The following is an 11,453-nucleotide window of genomic DNA, read 5'->3' on the forward strand; positions in this document are numbered from 1 at the left end:
GATCTTGCGTAACCTGTTATTATCATCACAACATCATCCGCATAGGCAATCAATTCCACATCTAGGATTTCCATATTTAAAAATTCGTCGAATACAATATTCCATGCGGAGGGGCCTATAACCGAGCCCTGTGGACAACGTCTATATATTTCCTTATTTACCTCACTAAACTTAGTTCTTACAAAAACCTTTCTGTCCTTAAAATAATTTCTAAACACAGAGTATAATTTATTTGAACATTTAACGTTTGTAATTCTATTAAGGATACCTTCCCACAACAATCTGTCGAAGGCACCTTTAACATCTTCAAATATACCAAGCACATAACGCCCTTCACTGCACTCAACTGTCTGTACTAATTTGTAAGCTGCATCCTCAGTAGAATAACCTTTTTTAAAACCATACTGGTTTATTGATGCTAGGCCTTTACTATTATATATAATCATTAGTCGGTTCATGCACAACCGTTCATATATTTTGGCCATTACAGGAAGAAGTGCAATAAGACGATATGCACTGGTCTCATTCAGCATCCTATCAGTGCCTTTAACTAATAATTTTATTTGTGCACTTCTCCAGTTCAGTGGGAATGCACCCTCTTCTAGACATTTATTATACATTAATAAATGGATTTCAGGAAACTTTTGAAATGTCCTTTTAATTACCTCAACCTTTATTTTGTCAAGGCCCGGCGACTTGCCCACCCTCGCAAGTTCTACTGCATTCTGAACCTCCATAAATTCAATCGGTTCTTCAACTTCATTAGAATTATACCCCAGATTTTCTACAATGAACTGCCTTTGCTCATTACTTTCAGCCTTCGAATCATCTGGAAAGAGTTCATTCAGGACCATGTTCACGGACTCCTCCCAAGTTAACGTTTCATTATCTCCCACACCGATTGTGTAGGAAATATCCGAGATTTGCCTCTTGTTATTTACAAGTTTAAAAACCGAATTCCACGGGTCCTTCGATCCTTGCTCACTCACAAATTTCCTCCACATTACAGTTTTTGTTTTATTGATGGTACGAGCATAGTCACTTCTTGAAACACTATATTCTTCTTTCACAATAACACACAAATCTGAATCATCATATCTTCTTAATCTTTGAAACTCGTGTATTTTCTTGAATATCATCCGTCTTTTTTCACTTAATTCATTCGTCCACCAAAGCACTGATCGATTCACACCTTTCCTTATTTTCATACTCTTTTTACAAAAATTTTGTAATATATTAGTTAATTTATTTACAATTTCATCAGATGTCAATTCGGTCCACAATACCTGCGTAACACTCTGTTCAAATTCGAAATCAAACCTTGGCCATGCCGCACTATTTACTAAAAATCTTTCTAAATCTTGATAATTTCTCACATTATCTTTATCTTCCACAATAAAGGAAATGCTGTTGTGGTCACTAGTTGTACGATCTTCAATAATTTTCCAATCTTTAATTTTTCGTGCTATCGAATAAGTAGCCATTGCAAAATCAATATACGACTGTCCATGCACTGTGGAATAAGTCGGTCCATGTCCAGCAACATTTATTATCTCAATCCCCGAGGTGGCAATAAACTCTTCTAGTACCATTCCTTTATCATCAGAGACACTACCACCCCATAAGGGAGAGTTAGCATTACAGTCTTTGGATACCACCACCCCACAGGAACCCAGCACTCTGCACATTTTTTCCAAGTAATTTACATAATTTTCTATTTCCTCAGATGGAGGCCAATATACCGTTACAAAATACATTCTCCCACAGGAGCCTACTATCTCACAACATAAATAATTCTTACTGCACATCGAAACTATTTTTGTAACAACCAATTCTTTATTCCTTATAATTATTGCAGTCATTGGTTTTCCTCCTTCTGAAACTATCCTATACTTTACTGGATAACCCCGTATCTGTCCCTGTACAGAATACGGCTCCTGCAGGAGGGCAACATCCACACCCTCCATCTCCATTACACGATGCAATTGTGCTGCCACAGCTCCAGCACGTTGTGCACTTAACTGTAGAACTTTTAATTTTTTATCCATAATTTATTACTTTCTTAAAATTTTCAATCGTCTTTACATACTCTGGACATTGCTTATTCGCAGCAATGTCCAGCAGTCATTCCTTTCTTCTGACAATTACAACATACAGGCTCCTTATCCTTTTCTTTACAATCTCTAAATGTATGACCTGTTTTAGCACAGTGTCCACACAGCATCTCCCTTTTGTAAATTTCGCAACATGGCAAAACGTTAAACGTTTAAAACATTGTGTCACAGAGTACACTTCTCTAAATTTACAGGAGGACCATCTTATAAAAAGGTGTTTTATTATTCACGATATTCCGTATTTCTACATCAACTTGTTCGACCAGTTATTCATTTGTGTCTTTCTATTTTTATTAACTGTCAAAATCTCGACACTTTCTTTAAATATTTTCTCTCTTATTTTACCTTAAAAGTTCCCCTGCCATAGTTGATTCATTAACTCCTCGACCTCAATGTCTTTTTCCACATCAAACGCAACAATTCTTGGAAATATCGGCTTCGGAACATAATACTTTAAGCCCAATTCCTGTATTTTTGAACAAGACTTAATTTTGGCTAGGTCGTCAGCTGTATCTGCCTCAATTAAAACACCACAGTCTCTAATCGGTCGTATATTCCTTACTTTCACTGTTGTTAATATTGGCCTCACCTCCTTTAAAATATCCAATTTAACATCATCACTTGTCTTGTGTCTACTGGTGGTGGCTTTAACTATCATAATCTTTGGAGCCTCTTTTTTTTTCTCTACATTCTTATTAACCATATCTTTTGCTCCATCCTTCTTTTTCCTTTTCCTATTTTTTTCCTTTTCCTATTCTTTTCCTTTTCACTCAATCCACCATCAGAGACCACCTCACCCTATTTTCTTTTCTTTTTCTTTGTCTCCTTCTGCATTTGTTGAGAAGAACCTAGCAGTGATGACAACCTAGTCTTTATAGGAGTTCTTTCTAAAGTCTTTCCGGAGAACACGTCTACTTCATTCAATTCCTGAACTTTTGTTGTTCCGTGACCTCGCTCTTCTTCCGTGACCTCGCTCGTAACCATCAACAATTCACTTTCACTAACATTATCCTCGTCACTCGAGGAACACATTTTGTATAATATAAAAGAACTATATACAATTAAAAAATGAACTTCAAGAATAAAGAGCAATCAACTATTTACAAATATTGTAAGCAAGCAAATATTGTAAGCCTTAGACCAAGACTCAGCCAAATGGAAATTATTAAAACATAGAGGAAATCTATCTTCCGTAAATAAAAACTCCACCACCCAAGTTTAACGGGTGGGGTCCCAGGAGTAACTTGAGTTAGGTTGATAACACAAAATAGAGGGCACGGAAATGCTCTCAACTCAATCTCAAATTAATTTCCAAGAGCCCGGAAATGTTCAACCAGACCTCAAGAGGAGAAATTTAAAAGCCCCCTCTTGAGTTTAACACAAATTAGAATTAAAGAAAGCCTCGTCCCCCTACGTCTCAGCTCAACTTAGCCAGGCAGGGGATTCACTCCCAGCTGCCCACCCTGGACCACCAGGAGGTGTGAGTTTAGACGCTATAGGCTATCAGCCTCGGGCAAAACGGAAGCAACTACAGTACTGTGATCCTCAAAGAACAGTAGCACTCTTACAATCAGCAAGAAACTTTCCGTATCGCAGCCCCAGCGTTACCCCCGGGAATAGCAAGGAAGAAACCTTGCTAGCTTCTACTGTGACGATTAACTCAGCCAAAGAGGGAAAGAAATCACACGAAGGTTCGTTGCGTCATTGAAAATTCGAACCAGATCCTTTTCCACCCTGTGTGGAGAGAACAGTGATAATTACCCCTGTGCTACACGCGAAGACGGACTTTATAAATAGACTCCAGCAGGTAAAACATTAGATATAATCACCTTCTTTCCACCATGGGGTGAAAAGGGCTTGGTTCGAATCCCGTCAATTACGCCAAGAAGTTTTGTGAGCATTTCCTCCCACTTGGCAGAGCTGGTCGGAGACAGGTGAGGATTGCACGTGATTATCATCCGAAAACTCTGTATTCTCACCAGCAGACAGGCAAATCGACCCAGAATACGCACAATTTACACACACAGATGTACACTGTCTCTTTTAGCAATTGTTGCTTAAGGCCTCATCTAACACCTGCCTATCGGTTTACCAATTATATTTTTATTCGTACAATTAAGAACAATGGTCTTACCTATGGGAGTCTGGACAGCAATTTTTCCGCTGTTTGAGAACTTAGCTACGTTTGTATTTTCCGCTTCACTATTATTTCCCGCAGTTGCTATGTTTCCTGCAGCAAATGGACAGAATTATTAAACACGCATAGATATTGCTAGAATAGTTATGCCATAGTAGCTGGAAACCCGTATTCCTCATATTTTACTCATTTTCGTCTTCTTAATTTGAAATGGCTTTTTTAAATCGATTTCAAAGACGGATGTTAGTCAGGCCATCTCAATAGGATGATATGAGAAAATGCGAGTGTTCAGTTCCTATGAACTGATAGCCAAAAAAAGAGGAAGTAATGCACGCGTGCGCGCGCACACACACACACACACACACACACACACACACACACACAGACTTGGTTAATTATTATTGTTTGGATTTTGGGATATCAAAATTAATTTTATTTTTTTTAAATAACTGATTTTAGCTCAATAAGAAAGGAGAGCTGCCTTGGTTAACCACTAATTTCATCGGTGTTGTTTTGTAAACCCCTGGCACCACCGCGACGGGACTAATTGTATGTCTATCAATGCTGCAATTAAAGATTCTATTCTATACATCTGAAACGAAGGTCTCTTTTTTTTTTAAATTTATTTTTTATAAATTTAAATTAATTAATATTAAATTTTTAATTAATTAATTAAATTTTTTTAAAATTTAAATAAATTTAAATTAAAAAAATAAAAAAAATTTTTATATTTATTTTTTTTTATTCGGTCTCCATCAGGAAGCTCAGGCAACCCTGGCGGAGGCCAGCCAGAGTATAATGGCCAGCCTGGCTCACCTCCCAGTGGTGGTGGCGGACAACGTGGGGTTTCCTTATGGGCCTTGCGGCTAAGCAGCCAGAGACAGAACAACAGACCACTGCACAACTCTGTCACAAACCAGACACCACACTTTTTCTGTGTATTAGGGAGATTCTGTAAATTCTTCACAAAGTACCATGGTGCAGATATGGGAAACCACCGGTGGCGCCTTCCACAAAACACTATGGCACTATGCCAACAATTCTGGGTCTGCGCGGTAGCACGGTGGAATTAATATTAGTATTACTAATGGCCGCATGGTGCAAAAAAGCCTATAGCTTATGCTGCACCAGTCAAAAAAAAAAATAAATAAATAAAATAAAATAATAAATAAATAAATAATAAAAAATAAAAAAATAAATAAATAAAAAAATATACATAAATAAAAAAATAAATAAATATATATAAATAAAAAAATAAAAAAATATATATAAATAATAATAATTAATAAAAAAAAAGGAAATTAAACCTATCATCCTATGCGCTTCTCTGACCCGAAGGTACTATCCAGATGAGCTTTGAATTTCCCCAAACTGTCAGCCTCTACCACACACGTAGGCAACTTATTCCAGTAATTTATAACTCGCTGGCTAAAATAAAACTTCCTGCAGTCCAATCTAAACATTTCCCCCCATAACTTGAATTTATGTCCCCTAGTTCTAGCATCAGTTATAATCTTGAAAATTTTGTCCTCATTCATTTTACTGATGCCTCTCAGAGCCTTAAACACCTCAATCAAATCTCCTCTAAGGTGTCTAGTTTCCAAACTCTGCAACCCACATATTCGAAGTCTTTCTTCATAAGGACGCCCTTTTGCCGATCTCACCGGGCGAGTGACCCGTCTATGCACCGTTTCAAGAAGCTCGATGTGTTTCTTTAGGCGCGATCCCCATACTTGAACACAGTGTTCCAAGTGTGGTCTAACAAAAGCCTTATATAATGGGATTATGTCGTCCCTATATCTACTTGCAAAAGTTCGACAGATCATCGATAGGACACCATGGGCCTTCCTTGCAGCCTATTTACAATGGTCAGAGAATTTTCATGTCTGACCGTATCGTAACACCCAAATCCCTTTCCTCCAGTACTGGGTTTAGTTGAACTCCACCACGTGAATAAGTTATTTTGGAATTACTGTTTCCCAGGTGTAATACCTAACACTTTGTTGGATTAAAGCATAGCTGCCATTTTTCTGACCATTCCTGAAGTCTATCTAGGTCTCTCTGAAGAAGCTCAGCTTGACAGTGATCATTAACTACTCTATCAATTTTAACGTCATCTGGCCCTCTATCCCTTCATCAATGCCGTTTATGAAAATTAAAAACAACAGTGGTCCTAATACTGATCCTTGGGGAACCCCACTCCTTACATCAACCCACTCTGAGGAATAGCCATTTATCACAACCCTTTGCCTCCTGCCCTGGAGCCATCCTTCTATCCATCTAAGGATTTTCCCAGTGTTTCCAACCAGTTCCAGCTTATAAAGCAACCGCTCATGTGGGACTGAGTCAAAAGCTTTGCTGAAATCTAAATAAACAATGTCGAAACTATTCCCTAAATCCAACTCGTGAGTGACCCTTTCGAAATAGCGAACCAGATTTGTTAAACATGATTTTCCCTCATTTCCCTCATTCTCAATATGCTCCAGACAATATTGAGAATGAGGAGCAAGACCACCTCAACTTCTAACATGGAACGAATCAATATAGTGTATAACATTGCGTTATGCACTATATTGATACATCGGTTCAATACAGAATTATTACATCGGTTCTACCCAGAATTATCTTTCTATGCGAATTCAGCGACACGAGGCATCTGTGAGGGCAAAAAGGACAAGTGCATCTAAACTTTCCTTTCACGCCATCCAGGAGAACCATGCTTTTCTTTTTAACGAGGCGAGTGTAATAAATATAAAAAATGAATATATAAAACTCTTAATAGTCGAAACACTAGGAATTAAATTCGATAAATGTACGTAGACCATTAGGCGCATATGTGAATAACTCTATTTGCATTGGTTCATGTTCCTTATTTTAATTGAATTCGATGAGAATTGATTTTGTTAAGTCTGATACTTTACTTCTTGTGAGCACGAATCGCAGCTGAGATAATCTGGTCACTTATAAAGAAGTTTAGTCAAAAAGACTTTAATGTAGAATTTGACAATTGTCTTCGGTTTCCAGTCTGTTTATTGCTGGTTGATTTGGTTTTGGGTGGGTTGGTGTGCCTCAGCTACGCTTTGCTCTTCCTTCTTGGAGGTGAATGGATAATGGAAACTGAATGCAAGAGAAGTTTTTTAGAAAATCGGTTTAATTAACAATATTTTAATAGTTTATGTCGCGTTTTTAACTTGGGCCTTTTACATATTGTATTAACCGGATCAATTGGATGTGAGCGTTGGGTTGCAGAATTTTCCTACAATAAGGTATAATTACTGCTGATAATCAGAGGGAGTAATTCTCTTAATCTGATTATCACCAGTGATTATTCTTGCATTAAGAATTTGCAGATAAAGGAACCACTGGGTGACATGATCAGAATGTACTAACGTGGGAATTACATACAGATGTAACTACCATCAAGGCTAAAGGGAAGGGCTTTTGCTTTCGTAAAGGTGACTACAGTGGTCTCAGACAGTTTTTAAATTCTATACAGTGATATCAACTGATGATGTTACCGACGTTGAATTCTAAATGGGAAGCCTTCAGGGACTTAATTTTGGAGGCTACTAGGCTTTTCATTCCAACTAAGAAATACTGTTCAATGTTTAGGCCTAAATGGAGGTCAGATGAATTAATGATGTTCGTGGCAGAGAATAATGTATGGGATGCATATAAAGTATCAGGTGACACAGAAGCCTGTGGCAGATATAAACTAGTCTGTAATCAAGTCAGAAAGGAAGTTAGGCAGGCGAAAGCAGATTACTAGAAATCTTTGGCAAAGGATGATAAGAAAAACAGAAAAAGAATTCTTTACTTATGAATCAGATTGTACCACTTAACATAGATGGGTTGACTATTGATGATCATGCTCAAGTAGCTCACTGAGTATTTTGCATCTACATTCACACAAGAGAAGTTCTTCAATGAGAGGAGTGCCAGAAGTTTATCTAACGCTAACAGGGAGGTAAGTGATTTTGTAAAAACTGAGAGCAAAGTGGAGGAGAAACTGTTGAAGTTAAACATAAGTAAGGCACCTGGGTTGGATGGGATCTATCCAGTTATATTAAAGGAGGCATCAGAGGAAGTAAGCAAACAATTAAGCCATAATGATGAGAGCTTCCTTGGACTCAGATGAGGTCCCCATGGACTGGAGGTATGCAAATGTATCACCAATTCACAAAGGGGGTTCAAAAGGTGCAGAAATAACTATAGACCTGTTAGTTTAACTTGCGTCCCTGGGAAAACAAGGGAGCCACTGGTCGAAGAAGCATTGCAAGATCATCTAGACAAGACTGCAGTAATAGTTAAGACACAGCATGGGTTTGTTAAACGGAGGTCTTGTCTGACCAATTTGATTGGATACTATGATGTGGTCACAAAGGAACTGAATATCAAAAATAAGTTTGATATCATATACTTGGATTTCAGGAAAGCTTTTGACACTGTTGCGCAGGGAAGACTACTGCGCAACAGTGTCAAAACAGTGTTTGATTGAGGTGTACAAATTGGAGAATGGCATTAAGGGTAAGTTGCTACAATGGTTAAAGAGATGGTTGAGTGGGAGACGACGGAGAGTGGTAATCAATGGACACTGCTCTCCGTGCACAAATATTGTTAGAGGAGTTACCCAGGGTTCAGTGTTTGGCCCATTGTTGTTTTGTATATTTATCAATGATATTGATGAAGGTTAATGTCCAAGTTTGCAGATGATACAAAGGTTGGCAGGGCTGTTAACTGCAGTACAGACAGTATGCTACTTCAACTGGATCTAGATAAGTTAGGAAAATCTGAGAAGCGGCAACTGAAGCTTAACATCGAAAAATGCAAAGTATTGCATATGGGTAGCAATAACCGAAGAGAAACGTACCAACTGTGTGGTACTACTGAAAAAGACGTGGGAGTAATTGTGCAGTCAAATATGAAGTTCGCTGAGCAGGGCAGGTCATGGAGTCTTGTCAATGATATACATGTATAGGAATTTTTCTGGCAGGGACACACCTAGAGTACTGTATACAGGTCTGGAGCCCTCATTTTAGGAAGGTGTAGAGTTGCTAGAACGAGTACAAAGAAGGGCAACAAGTTTAGTGAAGGGAACAAAGGGGTGGGCAATGTTTCAAATTTAGGAAAGATAGTTGTAGAATAGATGTGCGGAAATTTGCCTTTAGCTAGCGGGTGGTTGATTGGTGGAACAGACTTCCATATTTTGTTGTGGAAGTTAATAGCCTAAATAAATATAAGGCTGAGCCGGCTATATTAGATAATTTTACGTATTGAGTAATATTGTCTGTTATATTTGTATACAGTGATAATAATTTGTTATATTTGTATAAAGTGATAATAAATTGTTATACTGTATTTGTATAAAGTGATAATAATTTGTTATATTTGTATAAAGTGATAATAATTAGTCATCTTGATAAAGTCACGTTTGTACTGATGTAAATTTATGGTTTATGGCCCTGATAAAGACTTTTGATATTGATTTCATCCTACAAAACTACAGAGAAAATCCCAAAGAATCTCCCTTATCAATATGATTACAATGGAGACAACATTTGGCCGTTGTTATATCGATAAGACAGATTCAAAGGCAGAAGTCGACTGAGCTCAGTATCAGGTGTTTTTTGTCCCGACCCGCGCACGCGCTTTAGCTCACCTTAATTTGCTTCGATTTGCATTAGGGTTTCGATTTCGGTCATGATGTTTTGGCTCATCCGTGTATAACACGCACATTGACAGTAAAATGTCACTGAGAAACTGCCAAATTTACTTCTTTATTTTATGCACAGCGTATTCTAAATCAATTTTTTTATTTTAGAAAAAAATATTAACAATTGAAACTTTCCTCGCGGAGTCCCAGATAACTATGGCCCAGACTTTCTAGTAATTATAAATCCAAAAATACTGGGAAATGTAGTGATAAAATGTTTAGTAAAATTAACGTGTCTTTCGGGATTGTAATACTAAATTTAATTAACCTGTTTTTGTACGTAAAGGTACGACCCAATGTCCCCATCACGGCACACTTTCAGGGGATTTCACATGGAAAATAATGTTATAAGTATAGTGAAAAGATAACTATTTGTAGTAAGAAGATAACTATTCATCTGATAGCAGATTAATTCGATTTTTACAGGTATGCATGGAAGCAGATTAGTAAACTGAAAGAAGAAGCTCCTAACCGCCGTAGGGTGAGTGATCTAGCATTTTACCGAAAATGCCCTATTAAAGGGAGAGAAGTGGTTTAAAATGCTAGAAAAGAAGAACAGGAGCAGAAGGAATGTAAGTGTCACTCCGACAATTGTAATTTTAGATTTGGGCTAATATTCATTGTTATTTTGTTTTTCGTTAGTATTTTGTTATTTACTTCATTATAAAAAAATTTTTAATTATTTTTCGAATTAACCGTGGTGAAAAAGCGTAAAAGCGGTGCTTTTAAACTAAAAATAAAACGCGCTTCTGACGAAATTCTAACAAAAGGTAAAAAAATTCCAAAATTGACTTCGTATTTCGAATTAACAGAATTAACATCGACGTCGCAATCTGAAACTTTTGATTCCAACCAAACGGGAAAAGAGCCATCAATTGAGGTTGAGCGAGAGAATGACATTCAAAAAAACACCCGAAGAAGAATCCTCAAGTAGACCATCCCCCTGCGCGGAAGAAAATTAAGTTTTTTCAATGTCGAAAAAAACTGAAAATATTGAAAATCTTAAAAAAAAAGAGAATTACCCCAGTGACGCAGCAAATTTTCACGACAATTTAACAGCAGATATGAAGACATTTATTATAAAATACGGTGCTTGCGAGACAATTACTCAACCACTAGGAAATCTGGATTAAAAATGAACAGGCTATATTGCGAACCACGCTGGATGTTTTCTGGTTCTAGATGTATATAACTTGACGAAAGGCATCAACGATTGGCAAAATTTGTCTACTAAAATTTAAGGACCACGAAAATAGCTGTAAGCACGTAGAGGCATCCATCGCGAAAGAAACGTGGAAAATAAATATAGGACTCGATAGAATTATGTAATGAAATTTGCGTGAACAATGTAATTTTTGGAGAAAAATATTAAAACGGGTGATTAAAATAATCCTAAAATTTTAAAATATTTCTTGGCTAAATGCCTGAAAGTATGAAAGATTTGTTTATGCATTTCAGTTACTGCACTCGCATAATTTCTACTACCCAG

Source organism: Mastigoproctus giganteus, chromosome 4 (assembly GCF_048544385.1).
Source record: "Mastigoproctus giganteus isolate SK-2022 chromosome 4, ASM4854438v1, whole genome shotgun sequence".
NCBI classification, from domain to species: Eukaryota; Metazoa; Arthropoda; class Arachnida; order Uropygi; family Thelyphonidae; genus Mastigoproctus; species Mastigoproctus giganteus.